Source organism: Ambystoma mexicanum, chromosome 12 (genome assembly GCF_040938575.1).
Source record: "Ambystoma mexicanum isolate Mex_15411 chromosome 12, UKY_AmexF1_1, whole genome shotgun sequence".
NCBI classification, from domain to species: domain Eukaryota; kingdom Metazoa; phylum Chordata; class Amphibia; order Caudata; family Ambystomatidae; genus Ambystoma; species Ambystoma mexicanum.
Window position 1 is genome coordinate 784,201,325 of NC_090936.1, and position 21,118 is coordinate 784,222,442.

The following is a 21,118-nucleotide window of genomic DNA, read 5'->3' on the forward strand; positions in this document are numbered from 1 at the left end:
CCCTATTTACTTAGTTGTCCTGATCAAGGTGTTCATAGCAACATCTTTTTTAAGGTAGTTATCACAATGAACATCTGGGTGTATTACTGTTGTCTGTTGAAACCCCTTTTCTAGGTTATGTTGGGTGGTTTTTCTAGAGTGCATTGCAACATTAACCAAATGCACGGTTTCTGGTGTAGTTTGTGGTCTTTGTAATCGGGACAGTTGTTTCAAGTTTGGCTGATTTCATGGTGATTCTTTGGGAAATAGCAATCTAATTGCTACAACTTTTATAGAGGACATTACTTTCAGGTAGCTAGCTTGGGGTGGCCAGGCTTTCCGCCTCCCACAGCTCAAATGATTGTTATTTTTGGTCCTGGTCAGGCAGGTGAATACATAAGGCCTTCCAAATCCCCTGCATGTACATGTTTGCTTGTAGAGGTGATATATGAGTGGCTATGAGATTCCTGATTGGTTGGGAAGCAGAAGTCTCTATCCATGTGCTGCAAGCCTATGGCTTTTTGATTTTGTCATGAATATCTGTGCAACATCAGATCAGTGTTTTGCAGACGGAAGACATGATGGGCCTCATTACACAGTAGGCGGTAAAATACCGCCTTTACCTGCATGGCGCTAATAACGTGTCCGTGTAGGTAAGAGGCCGCTAATAATGTGGCATCACGAGTACGCGGGCACGAGCTTAGCGCCATGCCGGTAAGGACCCTACCGCCATGCCGTTAAAGACCCCGTAAAGACCCTTAGCGGTACCGATGAAAGCGCTGATAGCACTTCTGACCTCCTACAAAACGGCATTAGCAGTGACCGCTATTAGCGGTCACCGTAAATAAGCAGAACCGGAAGTAGTGTCATCGCACAGGAACGGGAAATAGCACAGCTGCCATCTTTCAAAACACAATCCATTTCCATCCTCGGCCCCCAGGACCTGCATCCACACCAGAGCCATACAAAATCCTTCAAGACCCACTGACAATGCCCAAGGCAATTAAAAAAGGAGCAGAGCGGCAGCGTAAGGAGCGATATACCAATGAAGAGCTCTTTATGCTCACTGACACGCTTGTTGCCAACGCGGAGGTGGTGTTCGCCAATGACATGCGCTGTGTCACCCTAATTAAAAAAAAAGGCGATCTGGGTAGAGGTGGCCCAGAAAGTCAGTGCGGTGGGTACCACCCCCCCGCACTGTGAAAGATGTCAGGAAGCGGTGGGACGATCTCCGCATCCTGGCTGCCAACCGGAACCTGGCCATGGGCACAGGAGGCGGTGGAGGATCCCCAATTAAACTAATGGAGTAGGAGGAGACCTATGCAAGCACTATAAGTGTGGAATCTATCGTGGGAGTCAGCGAAATGGAGCGTGGTGTGCCCACATCGTCAGATGGAGGTGAGTGTCCACACAAAACACTGCACTGTGAAAGATGAGGTACCTCCCCAAATGTGAGCCCTAAATCACCTCATGGATGTGGCCATCAGACATACATGCAAACAACCCTGCCCATGTGAGGTTCACATCCCAACACACACACATGCATGCATCACCACAGACACGTGTCACCCAGACTCATGCATGAATGACCCACCCAACAGTCCTATGACCTGTTTGCCCAAACATGAAGTCTGAATGCATAGAACAACATGATGAACAACATCTGCATGAAGCACGTAGACCAATCACCAATGCCATCCCCCTCTTTGTCCCCCACAGGCTCACAGACTGACAGCGATGAGCAGGACACTGCGACACAGGCTCCCCCGCCAAGAAACAACCCAGGGGAAAGGAGTTAGGCAACATCGCCAGCATGTCGAGGGGCACAGGAAAGAGTGCACTTCCACAGAGGGCCAAACACACTAAGCCACCCACGTCACCAAGACATGAACCTGCGGCAGAACCAATTGCAGTACCCACTCTAGTAATCCCCCCAACTCATGAACCACCCACGGAAGGGACACTGCTGCCAATAGTTCCATCGGCGAGGAAGCAGCCACAGCACCCATGTCCAATGTGGAGGACACTTGTGACTCGGCCATACAACACACACCCAGCCCCCAGCAGTCAAAAGAACCAAGCCCACGCCCCACATCACAATCCAGCAGCCATTCCCAGTCTAGTGATGAAATCGTGGCAGGGTGCTGGAGTCCACCGGTGTCATCACCTGATGCTGGCCCTATAGAACAAGGTGCAGCACCCACCCCACGAGCAAGACACAGTGGCCATGACATGGCCTACATCAGATAGCGGCAGGAGGACATCACTGCGCTGGTTGGCCAGCATGTGGATGAGGCAGCACATTTGAGGGAGGAGTGCAGGGAGCATGGAAGGGATATCAGACAGGCCATGGAAGCCAGCACCAACAGGCTATGTGAGGAAATGTCACTTGTGAGGCAGGTTCTCACACGCATAGCTGACGCAATGGACAGACAGAACCCCCCACCGGCAACAGAACAACCGTGCACCTCCTCCTCTGCCAGCTCAAGGCAGACCAGCCCCGGCGCCGGTCCTTGCGAGCTATGCGGCGCACAACCTCTCAACCCCCTAACGGTGGCAGTGGGGATGGGAACTAGGGCCAGCCAGATGTTGCTGACACATGTACAGCAAGGTAGCACTGTTGTACCAGCCATACATGGGGTTGTTGTGGGGGGAGGGGGGAAGGGTGTTTTGGGAGTGTTGTGGGGGGAGGGGGGAAAGGGTGTTTTGGGAGTGTTGTGGGGGGAGGGGGAAAGGGTGTTTTGGGAGTGTTGTGGGGAAGGGGGAAAGTGTGTTTGCATAGTTGGGTCCATGCACTTCTTTACCTCATAATATATTAAACACACTGGTGACAAGTTAAACCACAGGATTGGACCTTATCATTGTGTATGTGTGCTTTATTGGGGGACAGGGCCCAGTGTGCACTTCACCACAAAACCCAGTGGACAAATACCCACATCCATTCAACAGAGTTCAACCATGTGAATTTGAATATTTGGTCGATCAGATGCTGACGCACAGCACATCCCTCCTGGGCATCGCCACCTGCATGACCTGCAGCCCGTCTCCTCCCTCCTCATCCCCATCATCATCCTCATCAGGTGGTTGCATTTCTATGTCAGGGGGCATTGGCACATTCCGTCTGATACACATATTGTGCAGCATGACACACGCCATGGTGATCTTGGCCACCTTCTCATGCCCATACAGGAGTGCCCCACCCGACCTGCTGAGGCACCGGAACCGTGTCTTCAAAAGGCCAAATGTCTGCTCAAATACCACGCCGTTACGGGTATGTGCACGATTGTATTCCTCTTCATGCCTGTTCTGTGGGTTCCGTACAGGGGTAAGGAGCCACCTCTTCAGGGGATAGCCAGCAACAATGGGTATGTGTTAGTGTTTACATCAAGTGGAACCTGTACATATCACACAAATCAACTTTGCATAGTGAATGACATCCACAAATCCCAGAATGCATGGATGCAATCAGTGTAACTGCAATGTGGGAAGGTGAGGTAGTCTTTGCAAGTGGACATGCACCATGCATGCCTGTGGCAGTTATTGCCATGTTCTGGGTGAGGTCAAGTCATTAGTGTTTCTGGGCCTGGCAACGTTTGTACCACACTGCTAGTGTACTGCCATTCTGTAATTGATGTCCCCATGCTGTAAAGCGGCACTTCAGTAGTAGTGTACGGGTGTGGATCAGTACATTGGCTACAGGTGATCCCTTTGTATGAACTCAAGGCGGCATATCTGCTGTGATGTTGTTCAGCGTACATTTCCATTTTGCATATTGGCTGCATGTCGCTGCTTTGTGTTATATAGGGTATGATATGATGTGTAATGTGCATGTGGATAGATATGTCATGTTTGACATATTGGATTAATTTCTTTGTTGTGCATCTTACAACTTGCATGTGGTTTTGTGTCAGTTCCATTGTGGGGTGCCTTGTTGGACAGTGGTGTAAATCTGCATGTCCATTTTTTCTACAGACAACACTCCACACCCAGTTGGAGTATGCATTTCTTCCCCCCCAATCACACCCAGTTGGAGTATGCATCTCTTCCCCCCCAATCACACCCAGTTGGAGTATGCATCTCCCCCCCAATCTCACCCAGTTGGAGTATGCATCTCTTCCCCCCAATCACACCCAGTTGGAGTATGCATCCCCCCCCAATCACACCCAGTTGGAGTATGCATCTCTTCCCCCCCAATCACAATCCACATCACACTGCCATGTGCTTGCCTGCTACTCACAAAGTAGCCACGAACGTTGTCCAGCATGTCGCTCTATGTAGCGTGGTATCGTTGAGTTCCACAGGACCATTGAATCAAGGGTTGATCCAGGATATCGGGCACAACAATGTGTGATGATCTTATTAGAGTCACATACCATTTGGATGTTGATGGAGTGGTATTGCTTTCTGTTTCGGTAGACTGCCTCATTGGCATGTGGGACCACCAGTTCCACATGGGTACAGTCGATGGCCCTGATGCAACTAGGGATGCCTGCCAGTGAATAGAAGCCAACTTTGGTGTTGGAGATCTCCTGGGAGGTCCGTGGCAGGGATATGTGTTCACTTGTGTGCTTCAGGAGGGCATCGAGCGCCTGGTTCAGCGTGAGTGAGAATACTGGTTGTGATATGCCATGAATCTGCCCTACCGTATGCTGGTAGGTGCCTGTGGCCAAGAAGTGGAGCACAGTTACCACCTTCAGTAGAGGGGGGATGGCAGTACAGATGTCTATGAGGCTGACGATGTCACTGTGTATCATGTCCACAATGGTGGTGATGGTATTTCGGTCCAGACGGTACAGGGTGTGTATTCGCTCAGGGGTTAGGTTGAATGGACTGGCTCTAATCCTGGCGATTGGTGGCTGCCTCTGTGGTATGACTAGGTGCACTGGTGGTGCTTCCTGGGCCTGTCTCGCCCTCCTCCTCCTCCTGTGTCTCCTCTGTGCTGCCTGTTGTTGTTGGTGCTGCAATGCTATCATGTCCTCCAGCCCATGTAATGCTGCTAGTATTGGAATCATCTTGGTGTGTGAATGGGTGTGTGAAGGGGTGTGGTGTGCTCCTTTTGTGCTGCCCCAGTCTCCATTGCCTCCACCTGTGCTGATTGTTGCCACCTGTGGCAGTTGGGAACACTGCACATGTCCCTTAACAGGTGGTTCGCGATGCCGGTATTTCCGCGTTGGTATGGGCTTTTTGGGCCTGCTCCATGCCGCTATTAGCATTTCCGCATGCCTTGTGATGAACTCCTATTTCCGCCATGCCGCTAATGCCGTCATGAGGGGGCACGTGCCCGCGACCTTGCCGCTATTAGGGGCAACGTTCTTAGCGATGCCGCTAATAGCAGATTTGGCAGGAGCTGTTAGCGATACCGGTAATCCTTTAGGATTAGGATTTAGGAGTTAATGAGAATTTATTTTATTTATTTATTTCTAATGCGCCGTAGCTCGCAAGCATCAGGGCACGACAAAAACACAAGGACAGAGATTTACGGGACAACACAAATAGAGGGGAGAGAGGAGAAGCAGAAAGCAGTTAACCTAATGCCGATGTGGTGGTTGCCTAGTTATTTGAAGAGAAAGGTCTTCAATTGCTTCCTGAAGGGTTGGATGTTTTTTTCCAATCTAAGACTGCAGGGCAGTTTATTCCAGTGAGAAATTGCCAGGCTCGCAAAAGCTCAACCTAGGCCTGTAGATTTACCTGGGAAGCTGGAATTGATCAATCCTTGTTTAGCGGATCTCAAACTATGGCTCGGCTCATACCAGCTGAATTCTTTCCTTAGGTATGCTGGTGCCGTGCCATAAAGACAGCGGTGGACTAGGGTCAGTGATTTAAACAAGATGTGTTCCTTCACTGCCAACCAGTGAAGGTCGTTTCTGTCCTTAGTGATATGTTCTTGTTTAGATTTGTTTGCGATGGACCTGACAGCGTTATTCTGGATAATCTGGCATTGCTTCAGGCAGTTGTTGCTGGCGCCAAGTATTAAAGCGTTGCCATAGTCTAAGCGAGACAAAATAGTAGCTCTCCCAATCACTATTTTTGGTGTTTAGGAACGGTCTAATACGGCAGAGGAGTATTGACAATTTTGCTTCAAATAGGCGGTTTGGGCTTCTTCTCCTAGGGAAGATTGTAAATAGATACCTAGGGTTTTAACCTGGTGTGATACAATGATAGTGGAGTCTTTTATGGAGAATGCGGAGTAGTCTAGGCCAAGGTTTTTTAAGGCTTTTGCGTTGCCAAAGGTCATGAGCTCCGTTTTGGAACTATTAAAACTATTAAGGCACATCCAGTGTGTTATCATCCAGTTTTCAATGGTATTATAGATGACCGATAACTTATTGTTGTCTATGGAATGGTTTCTGCTTAACTCCAGAATGAGCTGTGTATCGTCAGCGAAGTTGGTGAAAAAGATTCCAAGCTGTGATAAAAGGGTACAGAGACAACGGATACACAAGTTAAAGAGCAAGGGGGAAAAGCTGGCTCCCTGAGGGACGCCACAGTCTACAGGTTTGGGCGAGGTGGAATGTCCTCCCCAAGTAATTTTTGAATTCCTGTCTTCAAGGAATGATGATACCCAATCTATTGCGTCTTGGGAGCAGTTTCCAGCTGCACCTAGTGCCTCTCGGAGCTTTCCATGATCTAGCAAATCGAAAGCAACCGAGAGGTCCAAGAGGATTAACAATCTTGTTTTACCTCTGTCCAGAATGCTCAGCATTTTTGTCTGCAAATCCAGCAGTGCTGACTCAGTGCTGTGGGCACTTCTAAAACCCGATTGTTGGGGGTGTAGTAGGCTGTGTTGATCTACGTAATCTTGCAGTTGTTGGGTAGCTATTTTGTCAAGTACTTTCAACAAGAAATTACAATTAGTAATGGGTCTGAGGTTTGTGAGGTCTTGTTGGTCTAGTCCAGGTTTCTTCACCAGAGGGGTGACTGTGACTGTTTTGATTCCTATCGGTACTTTTCGGTCCCTGAAAGAAGCATTTGTCATGCGACAACGAAAAGGGGAAAAGATTTCGGCGTTATCTAGCATCAGTTTCGGAGGTATAATATTTTCAACGCAGGTGGTGCAATTCATGGATGAAAGAATGTCATTCATGTCTTTGGTTGAAACTGGCGAAAATGTGAATTTAGGAATGTTCGACTCAGGGTTCGTAACCTTGAGTTGAGCATGTGGTAACGAATCTGATACTTTGCAGTTTATAATGGAGTCTCTGGCTTTTTTGATTTTATTCGAGAAGGCAGTTTGGACTGCCTCGCAATCAATCAATCAATCAAGAATGTGGATGTTATGCTTGAACTAAAATGGCGCTGGTGCGCAGTGTATTCTGGGAGCACTCGGAGCCATGATGGATATTTACTTCATGCCGCAGTGAAAATCTGCACACATTTTGCTGAGTGTTAGATTCACGGTGCTGAGGAAAACATGCTTTCCAAACCTGGTATGCGGTCAAGGACATTTCTGCTGGGAAAGTTAACTTTGTTATGGTTTGTTACTGTTCTCTGCGGAGCATGTTTTTTAGAGAAGGGAGGCACTTTGCTCCTTGAGGGCAGCTCTCGATTGACCCAGCTGGCAACCGACGGCTGCTCATGAACTGCGCAAGTGCAATTTCCAGAAGGTTTGAGAACTGCCACCCCTTTGCGGAGTGTGTATATATGCAGAAACCCGGAGGTGGTCATGTGAGACTTCAGCCGGAGGAGGACGCTTACATCTGGCACTCCTGTGAGCTGTGGTGCTCTCGGCCTGGCTGTTCCCGGGGTCTTCCAGCCGCTTCTGGGCAAGATGGGGAATCCAGTTACGCTCACAGTGATATATTTCCTTTTGAATTCTTTGCTTCTTCTGTGATTTATGTCTATGCTACTTCTGTGAGTTATTTCTATGTTATCACTGGTTGCTTCTAAGCCTTGAATAAATAGCCGTATAAGTGCTGATTATCTGTAGGGTTGCGAGTTATTGGGCCTCATTCCGAGTACGGCGCTAACCAATGGCGCTATTAACGCCTTGGTTGACGCCGTACCCGGACCGGCAGCGCCTTGGTGGATGGCGGAATTACCGCCCCATTCCAAGGTTGGCGGGGCGGTAATTCCCCAATCCCCATTTACCCTTCCCCATTCCCATTCTTGCCCCATAGGGCATAATGGGAGTGGGGAAGGCGTTAATTACGCCACCGTAAATTACGGTGGTGTAATTAACATCAAGGTCCCTTAGCGCCATGGTTTTTAACACCTGCTAAAAGCAGGTGTTAAAACCTCCATGGCGCAAAGGGAACTCGGAGTATGGCGGTAAGGGATTACCGCCACCGCTCTCGTTAGCGGTGGCCGCTATCCCTTACCGCCATACTCGGAATGAGGCCTATTGAGTCTTTCTGCATTTAAAGTATTTGCTCTATAATTGCATTGGTGATTTATGTTTTTCCGTGCACTCTGGGGAGAGCAATACATTTTTGGCGTCACGAACAGGATACTTGCAATGAGTTGTTCCGAGTATTCAAGAATCTGTTTGAACGTAGATAGGATTCGGTTGTCTTGCAAGTGAAGTTTTTGAGTAGTGAACTTTTTTTTCTTTTGGCGGTGTGTGCGTGCCTGTGGGAGTGATTGCAGTGTGGAGAGATAAAATATATAGATACAAAGAGGTTTTGCTTTGTTTGCGATAATGAGTAGTTTGTTCAGGAAAAAGAGCGTTACTTGGCCCAGGCGTGGGCATGTGGTGCAGGTCTAAGTGAAACACGGGATAAAGGATTGAGAGATGCCGATCCGGCTGATGTAATGCCATGCTTGCAACAAGTTCCAGTAGAACGTGGCAGAGAATGTGCGGCATTAGGTAGGCGAGGTTGGGTTCTTTTGCATGCTTATAGGAATAGTTTTTTACCCCTGTCAATTGACACCAATGTACAGGAGGTTTTAAGGGCAGGACCACCCCCTGACGCAAATGGTCAAGATACACTGGTGTCTTTGTTGCACCTGGTAGCCCAAGCATGTAACCGTAAATACCCCATTACCACAGATTGGCCTACCGAAGAAACAAAGTAGTATACGTTCAGAGAAGCAATTCAAAAAGTCAGAGAGCATGCTATGAAAGAGGCTATTCACATAGACGCTCCTGATCACATGGGAGCCATGCCGCTCTCAGTTTCAACTCGAAACATGGTAATTAGAACCGCGCCACCCGCATACAAAAGTGTCATTATGACTTTGCTCGTAGGTATGACGGGCAAAGCTACTGATTAGGTAGCAGATGCCATTTGGCAAATTGCAGATTTAGAGGAGTGGGATAAAAGCGATAAAAGCGATAACAAGCCACAGGAGAGAGAGGGGCGGAGTGAGAGAAGAACTCAAGACAGGCGGCAAGATAGCAAAGACTCCCGAGTGTCCCGAAAAGACATGTTTTTGGCTTTGTTAAAAGATGGTGTGCCACACGAAGAAATTGATGGCATTGAATCCAGAGTAGTGTATGAGTTATACAAAAAATGAGGACTTGCAGCCAAAGAGCGCTATAAACAGGTCAAGAAACAGGTAGTCACCACGCCACAGGGGGACACCTCACCTTCTGCTCCCCCTGCTGAAGAACAAGACCAAGGGTCTATGGGTCACCTTCCCCGTACCAGCCAACATACGCTGATTTGAGAAAGGTTGTGAGTGCAATGTTAGAGGTGGAGTCGAGTCACACTCATTCGAAGTTTGACTAGGACTTCGGCCAAGCTCCGGCAGCGTCTGCCCGCATAAAAGTTGATAGGCGGCCTCATGTTGATGTTAAGATTTTTTGGGGGCCAGGAAATACACAAGGGGTGCGAGCATTGATAGACACCGGGGCGGAGGCCTCTTTGATTCATGGCAATCCAACACGATTTAAAGGCAAACAGTTTACTATTACAGGTTTAGGGGGAAAGGAGACCCCCGCAGTACAAAAGAAAGTGGAGATGAAAATAGGCAATTTGAATAGGCAGAAATACCAAGTGTTGATTGTCCCGATACCTGAATATGTAATTGGCTTTGACATTTTGGAAGGGTTAACCTTGGGACTAGCGGTAAAACGTACCAGTTTGGGGTAAGTGCATTGATCTGTACACCCATTATCGTAGGCAAATTGAAGATGCCCCCAGTGCAAGTGCCGGTGGCAACCAAGCGGGTAGCAATGAAACAATACCGCATTCCTGGAGGGCACAAGGACATTTCAGACACCATCAAAGAGTACGTGGAGGCGGGTGTATTACGCCCTATTACCACTGCATGGAACAATCCTCTCTGGCCTATTAAAAAGGGAGGTGGGTCGTGGAGGATGATGGTGGATTACAGAGCGTTGAATAAACACACTCCTCCCTTAGTGCCCGCAGTCCCAGATGCCATTACCTTGATTGAGAATGTCCAAAGGTTTGAGGGGACTTCGTATGCAGTGATCGATTTAGCCTATGCATTTTTTTCTGTGCCAATTGCTGAAGAGTTTCAAGAGCAGTTTACATTTTCGTGGAGTGGACGTCAGTACACTTTCACGAGTCTACCTATGGGGTACATACATAGTCCGACTATCTGTCACCGGCTGGTGGCAGAGCACTTACACACGATACCGTGTAAACCTGACATACAAATCTCTCATTACATTGATGATATTTTGATTCAGGGCAAGGATGAGCACAGTGTGCAAAGCCAGTTAGATGTCATTATGGAAGGATTGAAGAAGGAAGGGTGCAAGATTAACCCGTGTAAAATTCAAGGTCCAGCTGAAAGAGTGATATTCCTAGGGATTCAGTGGCATCATGGACATCGAGAAATGGTGCCAAAAGCCCAACAGAAAATACTTGAATTTACCACTCCAATGAGGTTTGGGAGACAGCACATTCCCCATTTAGGACAGATATTGGCCCCCCTCTACAAGGTGACATGAAAGAAATATGAGTTTCAGTGGGGGGAGGAGCAACAGAAAGCCTTTGAGATGGCAAAATACACCGTGCAGCAGGTGCTTGATTTATGGCCATTGAAGGAAGGCGAAGTGGAATTAAATGTGTCTGTACAAGACAATTTTGCTAACTGGAGCGTGTGGCAGAAACAAGACAGGAGACCTGTGCCATTGGGGTTTTGGAGTCGTAAATTGCCCGATGCTGGTAACTCATACACTCCGTTTGAGAAGCAATTGCTGGCGTGTTATTGGGCCCTTGTTGATACCGAGCAAATGACGGTGGGCCATGATGTATTAATGAGACCAGAAATATCAATCATGCAATGGGTACTGAGCTCTCCTAAAACGCATAGAATAGGACATGCTCAAGAAGCCAGCATAATTAAATGGAAATGGTATATTCAAGAAAGAGCCAAATCAGGAAAGGGTGGAGTGGCAAAATTACATGAGCAAGTAGCCAACATACCGCCCTCAGATTACATACCACCGGAAGTGCCTGAAAAACGTGAGTCTCCCGTGAAATAGGGAGTACCTTACAGTGATTTGACCGTGGAGCAAACAGAGCATGCTTGGGTCACGGATGGTTCAGCTCGATATGTAGGAACTGAGCAGTACTGGAAAGCAGTGTCGTACACTCCCAAGACAAAAAAGATGTTGACAACGACAGGAAAAGGGATATCAGTCAGTTTGCAGAGCTTTACGCAGTTTACCAAGCATTGAAGCAAGAGACCCCTGGTCAATGTTATGTGTACACAGATTCATGGTCAGTGGCGAATGGATTGGCAGTGTGGTTGCCAACTTGGCAAAAGAATGGGTGGAAGATTCATTCAAAAGAGTTGTGGGGAAAAGAACTGTGGCAAGATATTGCAGAAATGTTATTACAAAGTGAAGTCACTGTATATCATGTGGACGCGCATTGTGCCACAGACTCAATAGAACGTTGGTTTAATTCGGTTGCAGACGAACACACCAAGATTTCATCTGTGGATGCAGAGGCTCAGGAAGACGATTTGGAGGGTTTGGCCAAATAGGCCCATCAGAAATTTGGGCACCTTGGAGAAAAGGCTACTATCAGGTGGGCACAAGCTCGAGGAATCAGTCTTCCTTTAGAAGTAGTGAAAACAATAATTTTGCAATGTCCAAATGTCCAGTGTGCCAACACCAACTCCATAGACCTATCCCTCAGATTGTTCGAAGGTACATTGCGAAGAGGGAAATTACCAGGTCAAATTTCGCAGATTGGTTATATCGGTCCCATGCCAATCAGTAGAGGTTGTCAGTATGCATGCACTATTGTGGATACATACTCAGGATATTTGATGGTTTTGCTGTGTAAACGTGCAACACAACTGAACACCATCGGGTTGTTAGATCAGATCATACTACATTATGGAGTGCCTTTGCAGATTCAAAGTGACAATGGGTCACATTTCAAAGGCAAATTAATCCAGGAGTTTTGTCAGGAAAAGAGCATTGAGTGGTTGTATCACATACCATATTACCCAGCTGCTTCCAGGTTAATTGAACAAATGAATGGGTTATTGAAAGAATAGTTGCGCAAATCTGGAGATGGCAATTTGACAGGCCGGCATGATCGTGTGTTTGATGCGGTGCAAGTATTAAACAATAGACCTGTGAATGAGCATGAAACTCCTTTGATGCGACTAATGACTCCTACTTTACAGGTTCAACCCAATTCAGTCAGAGAAACACTATTGTACTGGGAAATTACTCCAGGTTCTTTAGCTCCCTATCGAGCAACTCCAGAGTCAGCAGGAGTAGACTTGCATTCCCATGAAGAAATCAGATTAGACCCGAGAGGGATGATTGGAATTGAAACAGGGATTGGAGTACAAATTCCCTCAGAGCATATGGGATGGATTGCCCCTAGATCTGGCCTAGCATTGAAGAGAGTTCAAGTGTTGGGAGGGGTAATTGATGCTGATTACCAAGGCGTGATTAAAGTTATCCTGATGAATAGTGAGGACCAATTGTAATCGATCCACAAGGGTGATCGAGTGGCCCAATTGATCATTATTCCTGTTAAGTTGTCCATGATTAAAAAGGGGGAGCCTCCTACAGTGTTAACTACCCGTGGGGATCGCGGTTTTGGCTCTTCAGACAGTATGGTACCGGGTGCAAAGGTGTGGGTGGAAAAGCCAAGTGGCCCACCAGTGCCCGCAGATGTCATTGCATCAGGCAAAGATCAAGTAGTTTTAGTCATGGAGCCTGGTAGAAAGAAATGGCAATATGTACCCGCAGACAAATGTTACCTGAGAGAGTAATGTACAACACTGATATCTCTTTTCTGGGTTTGCCTTGTAGATCCTATGTCTGGCTGGTGTAATTGTGGTACTAAATGGACTCCATTTGGGAGAGTTAAACAGTCTGCTGCTACCAATGAAAAATGTCACATCTGTGCCAGTGATCAAGGGGATACTCATAGTGATGAATAATGTCCCAAAGAATCCTTATGCCGATGCCGAAAAGCCAGCCAGACCGAAGACATGGATTCGTGAAATGCGGCAAACACGTCAGGAGCAAGTGAAAACAACCTTGATGCCAGTCATGCGAGATGCATTTTCAGGACATTCTCCTAAGATCACCCAGACGGAGAATATGTGGATATATCTGGCACAGCAGGTGCTCAACATATCGCACTTCTGTCTTACTGATGTGCCCAATGCTGAAGCTTTACTGACTACATGCTTAGTAGCAGTGCCAACGCCTGTTCCGGTTTTAAAGCATATCTTCGGCGTCACACACAATGATTCTTTGGTTCAAGATTCTGATATTAGGCAATCTTTTTCCGTTTACGAGTACTGTAGGTTCTGCCAAGAAACCAATCGCAAATGGAGAAATTTGACACGTGTTATTACTTATAATATAACCCAAGGTGATGTATGTTACTTTATGACCTGCAATGCACAAGAAATTGGCAAATGCCAACAGATCAATTTAACCAAACAGCACAATCATACTAGGTTTGAGCAGCGACTGTGTTTGCGAGTGCCACGCAAATGCACCAGTGTAAATAACACTATGTCTTGTAATCATACAGTGATAGCTGCCAGTCATTTGAATCATGTGAAACTTCCAACAGGATGGCTCTTTTCATGTGGCAACATCACGTACACTTATATTCCAGCTAACATTTCCGGAGGTCCATGTGCTTTAACTCGATTAGGACTAATGATGTATCCTTAACACCCAGCAATAACTCGAGGTAAACGGTCAACTTTCGAATCTGTGGGTCTATCTCCTGATTGTGATTCACATGTACACTTGTTATCAGAAGCTGAGGTTCTAGCATTAACCCTTTCATTAGTGGGAGTTTGGGGTTTAGCTGCTGGGGGTTACAAATCTTTGATGAAATTAGCATGTTTAGTAGTCAAAAGCCTTAATCATACTTCTCAGGCATTAGAAGAATGTCTCCTTGATAGTCAAGTTATTAGAAAAGCAACTTTGCTGAACAGAGCTGCTGTTGATTACCTACCACAAAATGTGTGTTACCTTTTCTAAATCCTCCTGAACATATGGGCTTTTCTGTCTCACTATTGCCATCCCCCGTGGAATGTCTCCATTCTCTACTTCAATCCAAAAGGCAAGGCTAATGAAAAATGCCAATTCATCGATAGAATATTTGTCTCTGAATAATTCCTCATTTGTCAAATCTGTCAATCTGCATCCTTCCCCAAGAGCTATCTCCATCCTCTTCCAGTGGCATCTGTCCCATGAACAACCACCCTTTCCTCTCTGACCACTGTTGCTTCTAACTCTAGTGGAATTACCTGCTCATCTTCACTATCCATACGTATTTCTGGTTTGAACAAAATTTCATCAGGTATTCCCAATATTTTACCCACTAGTCTGGAGAGCCATGTCAACATAACAGTTATTCCACAAAAAAAGACTTCTGGATCTAGAGGAACTCCTATCAATCCTTTATGGTTTGCAAGTGCTAATATAAGTTATTTCCTATTCATCAAATGTATTCCTGGAGTAGAACACACAATCCCTTTGTCCGTAAAAGACATTGGGCCTCATTACGAGATTGGTGGTAGTCATGGCGCTATTTGCGCCATGACTGCCACCAATAACTGGTCTGGCACTGGTGTAGTTCAATGGGGAATTACCAGTCTAGTCCGACGCTGGCAGGACCGCTAAGTCCCCATTGAACATGCCATTCCCCATTCCCATTTGAGCCCCCATAGGGCTCAATGGGAATGGGGAGGGCGGTAATCATGGGCTTGCAATGTGCAAGCCCGTTATAAGCGCCCTGGTCCCTTAGCGGAACCTGTAAGGGACGTGTGGTCTGACCAAACTTTCCTTAAAGTCCCCGCCAAGGGACCTCGGAATAGGGTTGTAGGGGATTACCGGCACCGGTCTCCTTACCTGTGCGCGGTATCCCTTACTGCCCTACTCGTAATGAGGCCCATTGTCATGTTTAATTTTGTCATTAAGTCCCGCCCTGATATGTTAACTGGCGTTTGTCGGGAGAACAACAGTGTCATAGATAGCATGTTCCCATATAGAAATTGCTAACTTATCAGTGAAAGGAACTAAAATTGTTGCCCCCGGAAATCCCTGCACATTCATGGGAATGGCAGACATTGGGCTTTTACCCTCTCATATACATAAACAAATTGCTCCAGTGTCTGCAAGAAATGAAAATGTGTTGCCTCCTATCGGCACTCTGACTCTTGGTTCCTCTTGGGAATATGGTGCTACTTATAGTACTGAACACATCAGGTCATTCTGTGTCTCCTCTATTGCGGGTGTACATTCATGCCAGTACCTGTGAAAGGATTTCCTCCTACCATGGTCACACTCACTATCCTGGGTATGGATGTCTGTGGCGCCGCTGCATTCATGTTTCATTTCAGATTCGCTGTTTGCTGAGTATGTGTTTGCTGGGTTTATATATGTGCTTGCCACAGAAACCCTTGTAGCATCTGCACTTGTGCTGGGCTATGTTGTACTTGCTGTATTTGTGGCATACGTGTCTGATTCTGTGTGTGATCTTGGGCATAATATTCTTGTGGTTCTGGATTATATTGTCAAAAGTAGACCAACACCCTTCTTATAGTCTGACTGTTTTGTTGCATGCTTCCTCCTCTGCTCCTACACATTCGGTCTATATGCCCCATTCTCCCACAATTCCAACATTGCTGAAGCTCTCCTACATTAAATCCTCCTCCTCCTCTTTGGGAGTTCTGAAATCCCCCTTGCCCTACTCTCAATGCATTCCCTCTTCCTCATGGCCAAATGTTATATCCACCTTGATCCACATAGGGTACCCCACATTACCTGCCTGCACTGACTACACCCTTGTGCAACCTCACTTTCACCACTTGTCAATACTGCTCCTTCTATGGCCAACTTCAACAATATTTTCCCGACTAACTTTGCTTCCTCTTACTTTCTACCATCAGCTTTTTTCTTGTTCTTCTTTTGCAATAAACGACAATGATTTACCATGGTCAATTGTATTTCTGGCCAAGGTTTTGCCTCCATTCTCAGCTGCTTCTTCATCTGCCTTTGCAGTGGCTCAGGCAGTCCCTGACATAAAATGTTGTAAAATAATGCCACTGTTTTGTCCAACGGTTCACAAGTCTCAAGCCTCCAGCATTCTTAAATCTCTTGAATAAAGGCAACAAGGTCCTCATCCTCACCCTTTTTCCTAGTCATAATTGCACCCATGTCTGATGTGTTGGTATACTGTACTCTAAGCGCTCTCCGTATGTCGGCTTTACAGTAATTGAATGTAGCTCAATCGTGAGCCATGTTTTGTGCTGTTAGACTTACATCCCCTGCTCACTTCCAAATGTCATCAGCTCTCTCTCCCAGAATTGATGCCAATAGGCCTTTTATGTCGCCCAATGCTAATGTCATTCCCTCAGTCATTTGTTCTAACTCATAAATCCTTTTTCCCGCACCTGCAGTCAAACTAGGAAATGTAGTCTTTAAATTTTCCTTATCCATCTTTTGCCACGGAATATATTGTGGTCATCCTCCCCCTTTCTCTAATAATTGGAATTGTGAAACCATTGCCCATAATCACATCCACCTACCTTCTTCATACATTCTTCATTCTCCAATTGGGGATAGTTTCGCCTGTCTGTCTTCAGCCTAGTAGTGAACTTAATCGGCTCACATATGGCAGGGATGTATAACCTGCACTGCGCGATCTTGCTGGTGTTCGTTCAGAATATGGTGCTGGTTCCGGTGTTTTTTCTTTAGGGTCTTCTAAATCTTACCATTTTACCCCTTTTTCCATGCTTGGGTCTGCTGAATACGTACATACTCGTGGCATGCAGACTTTTAGGAACACCCTTAGAACCTTTTTTATTCATGGATAGTTCCTCGCCATTCACCTGATGAACTGTAGCATACGTGATGCTACAGTAGTTACACTTTTCTCTATCCACGTCATACCCTTATTAATGTTGCTTTAGGGACATTATGGGCCTCATTATAAGTCAGGCGGTAAGGGGTTAACAGCGCTGGTAAAGGTGCCGGCACCGTCAAACCCCGTACTGCCTGATTACGAGGTCCTCTTGCGGGACCCGCTCTGCACGTCTGGTTTTACCAGTCGTACAGAGCGGGTCCCGCGAGGGGAAAAGGGAGCAAACAACAGGCCACTCGGCATCGGCCCGTTGTTTGCTCCCTCTCCCATTCCAATTCAGCCCTATGGGGGCTGAAATGGGAATGGGGAAGGTCCGGGCCTGGGTTTCTGAAGGGAGGAATTACCGGGCCCTCCGAGCTCGGAATGGCCCGTTAATTCCCCGTTCTTGGAACCCGGACCCAATTTTGGCGGCAGCCATGCCGCCAAAGTCGTAATGACGGCCCATGTCTCTAATGGGGCCCGTGGGCTTCTGCTTTGACTTTTTCAGGAGCCAACATCACGGAAAGCAAACCAGTATTTGTTACTACTGGACGGAATGAATCATCTCTTGACAAGGCACCCCCAGTAAATACAGCCACCAGGTACTCTTCAGTTATCATCCTGTCTTATACATGACCAGAGTTAACAAACAGCTAACTGAAAGTTTTTACTTTTACACACAGGATACTACACATCTCTGAGCAGTTTCCCCCTTTTTACCTACACAGAAAGACTATACCACATGTCCCCAATGGTACACCATATCCCGTTGGCACCCCTGTGACCACCTTTGCCGTCTGAAACGATGTCCATATGTGACCGAAACTGAGTATTTGGGATTTACAGTACCGGCAGGTAAGCAATTTGACTGGTGTTGTGAGAATAGACTTAGAATATTAGTGCCCAGTAATCATTGGCACTCCCATTATAATTTCACTCACTAGACATTTCTGTACCCCCCCACAGGGTCTCCGACTAGGAGCCCTGATGAAGGCAGACTTGGCATACTCCACTACCGCCGAAACGTGAAGAGTACAGGGAACATCCAAATAAGTTTGTTCCCCTGACTACAGATTTTGCTCAACAATCTTTTGCCATGTTGGCAAAGATATCTTTTACCATATGACCCTGGAATATTTATTGTTTGTCAGAAATCACACTCTTCTCCCAAGGGCAACTTTGAAACCCTTCTAGTTCAAGAGTGCAGTGATCCTGTTGAATCATTAGTCTGAATCTGAACTATAATCATTGTTTGAACACCACTTTCCTTTTTCCCTAAATCTATGGGCCTCATTACGAGGTGGGCGGTAAGGGATTAACGGCACCGGTAATCCCTTACCGACCTACTATGAGTTCCCTTTGCGGGTCCTTCCTTAACGCCTGGTTTTACCAGGTGTTAAGGACGGGACCCGCAAAGGGATGCTGGGGTCAATAACGGTACCACAATTTACGGTACCGTTATTGCCGCCTTCCCCCTTCACATTGAGCCCTATGGGGGCTCAAATGGGAATGGGGAATTACCGGTCCCGCTGACCTCAGAATGGACCGGTAATTGCTCCATCCACCAGACCAGAGTCGGAACGATTTTGGAGGCAGCCATGAAATTGGCCAGATGGGAGGAGACTTGCAGCTCAGTCATTGATGTGGAGTCTATTGAAGGAGTTGGTGGAGCTGAGTTTGGAGTGCCAACATCGGCAGATGAAGGTGAGTGTCCCTACAAATACACAACTAATCATCACCATTGACCTCCAAATGTGACAGCAATGCCAGCCAATAAATGGCCCATCATGCACACCAACACATATCCATATACACATGCTGGGCCCACCACTATCACATCCCTATGCATGCTGCATGCTGCGCCCATATACAAATAAACACCCGACACACAGATGACCTGCACGTGTCACACAGCACGTCACCCCCAACACACATCAAGGTCCAACAGCAGCCACCATGGTGTACATGTGAACACCTGCACGATTCCAAACAGCACCCCCCAACCTTGCATATACCCAGTCAGCTGCATAACCAGGCATGCAACTAATCACATGGCATCACCTACACAAAGACAAACGCATGCATGATGCGAGCACCAACATCACTGATGCCCTGCCACTCTCTGTCCCCCACAGGTACGGATGCAGACAGCAAAGAAGCACAGGGAAGTGCACAATACAATACACAACACCAGCCAAAAGGGCAAGGAGGCAAGGTGATGGCAACAGACCATCTACATCAAGTGGACAGCCACACTGCAACCCACACCGGAAGAGCAGACACCTGCCCCTGCACCCCCGGCCACACAATCGACACAGGCCGAGGACACATCTGGCATGGACGATGGCACACAGTCTGCTGCTGCAAGTACAATTGGGGAGATGGCTGCATCGGCACAGCATAGTGTCAATGACGAAGCTGACCCTGACAATGACGGCAATGCAGGACTCGTCCACTCAGAGCCTGTAGGCCGAACTCCTAGCACGCAGGTCACCCCACAGGACACACCTTGCCAGGATTCCTCCGAACAGGGCAGCCATGGTGAGTGGTCTCCGACATTTCACAGCCCCATATTGCATGCAGTACCACCACATAACCCACCAACCACCACACACACTGCCATACGGGACCTTGAGGGTCGTCTGTCCAGGATGGAGGGCCGGCAGGAGCAGATGCAAGGCTATGTCAAGCAGGACCTTGCTGAAGCGGAGACAACACACCGTGTCATCAGTGACAGCACTGCAGCCGTAATACAGGCCATCAACTCAAGTGCACAGCAAGTGCGCAATGGCTTCAATGCCTTGGGACAGATCCTCACCAGGATTGCCGACAGCATGGAGCAGCGGCAAACTCCAGCTTTGGGGCCACAACCATCTGGCTCATCCACATCGACCACACCAGCGAGTTCCAGGCAGACCAGCCCCGTGCGCAGGTCCCTGCGAAGTACACAGCACTCAGACATCCAAACCCGACCTCCGAAGGGGGCTCCACAGTAGCAGGGCCACTCTGCAGATTCTCTTTACTTTGTGCCATTGTTGACTTTGGGTGTTAGGGGAGGCTGGAGGGTGGTGGTGGGTGTAGTACTGGGGGTGTTGGGGGTGTGGGGGTTGCGTGGGGGTGTGTAGGGGGGAGGGGGAGCACTGTTGGGGGCGTGGATTGTTGAATCATGTAGTACAAAAAATCTCACTAATACACCTGTTGTGTACAAGACATCACATGAGTGGACATTGCTTATTTGTTGTTTGTCAATTTATCGCTTAATAGTGAACTGTGCCCATATACCCACACACCCAGTGCCCACAGTTCCCAATACATGGCACCCTCTGCATCCAAGTACATCAGAATAACTGGTCTATGACCAATTGCCGCACTGCACGACCCTCACGTGTATCACGTCCTGGCCCATGTCCAACATCTACTCCTTCCTCTCCTTCTACTTCACCAGGGGGTGGCAGCTCGTGTCAGGTGGCAGAGGTACTTTCCACGGGATGCACATGTTGTGCAGCATTGCACATACCGTGATGATCTTGCCCACCTTATCAGGCCCGTATATGAGTGCCCCTCCCGACCTGCTGAGGCAGCAAAACCGTACCTTCAAAAGGCCAAAAGTCTGCTCAATGACCACACGTGTGTGTGTATGTGCACGATTGAAGTCCTTCTTGTGCCTGTTCTGTGGATTCCTGACAGGGGTGAGTAGCCACGCCTTCAGAGAAAATCCAGCATCACCTACATGGGAGCAGAAGGAGGTATGTGTAAGGATAGTGCTCAGTTGCCATGTGTGCTCAGCCTGTACATCTTTCAAGTTCATATGCACAATCCCGTCAATGGCAGCCACATCCACATGTGCATCAGCCCTGTACAGTGCATGCCAATCT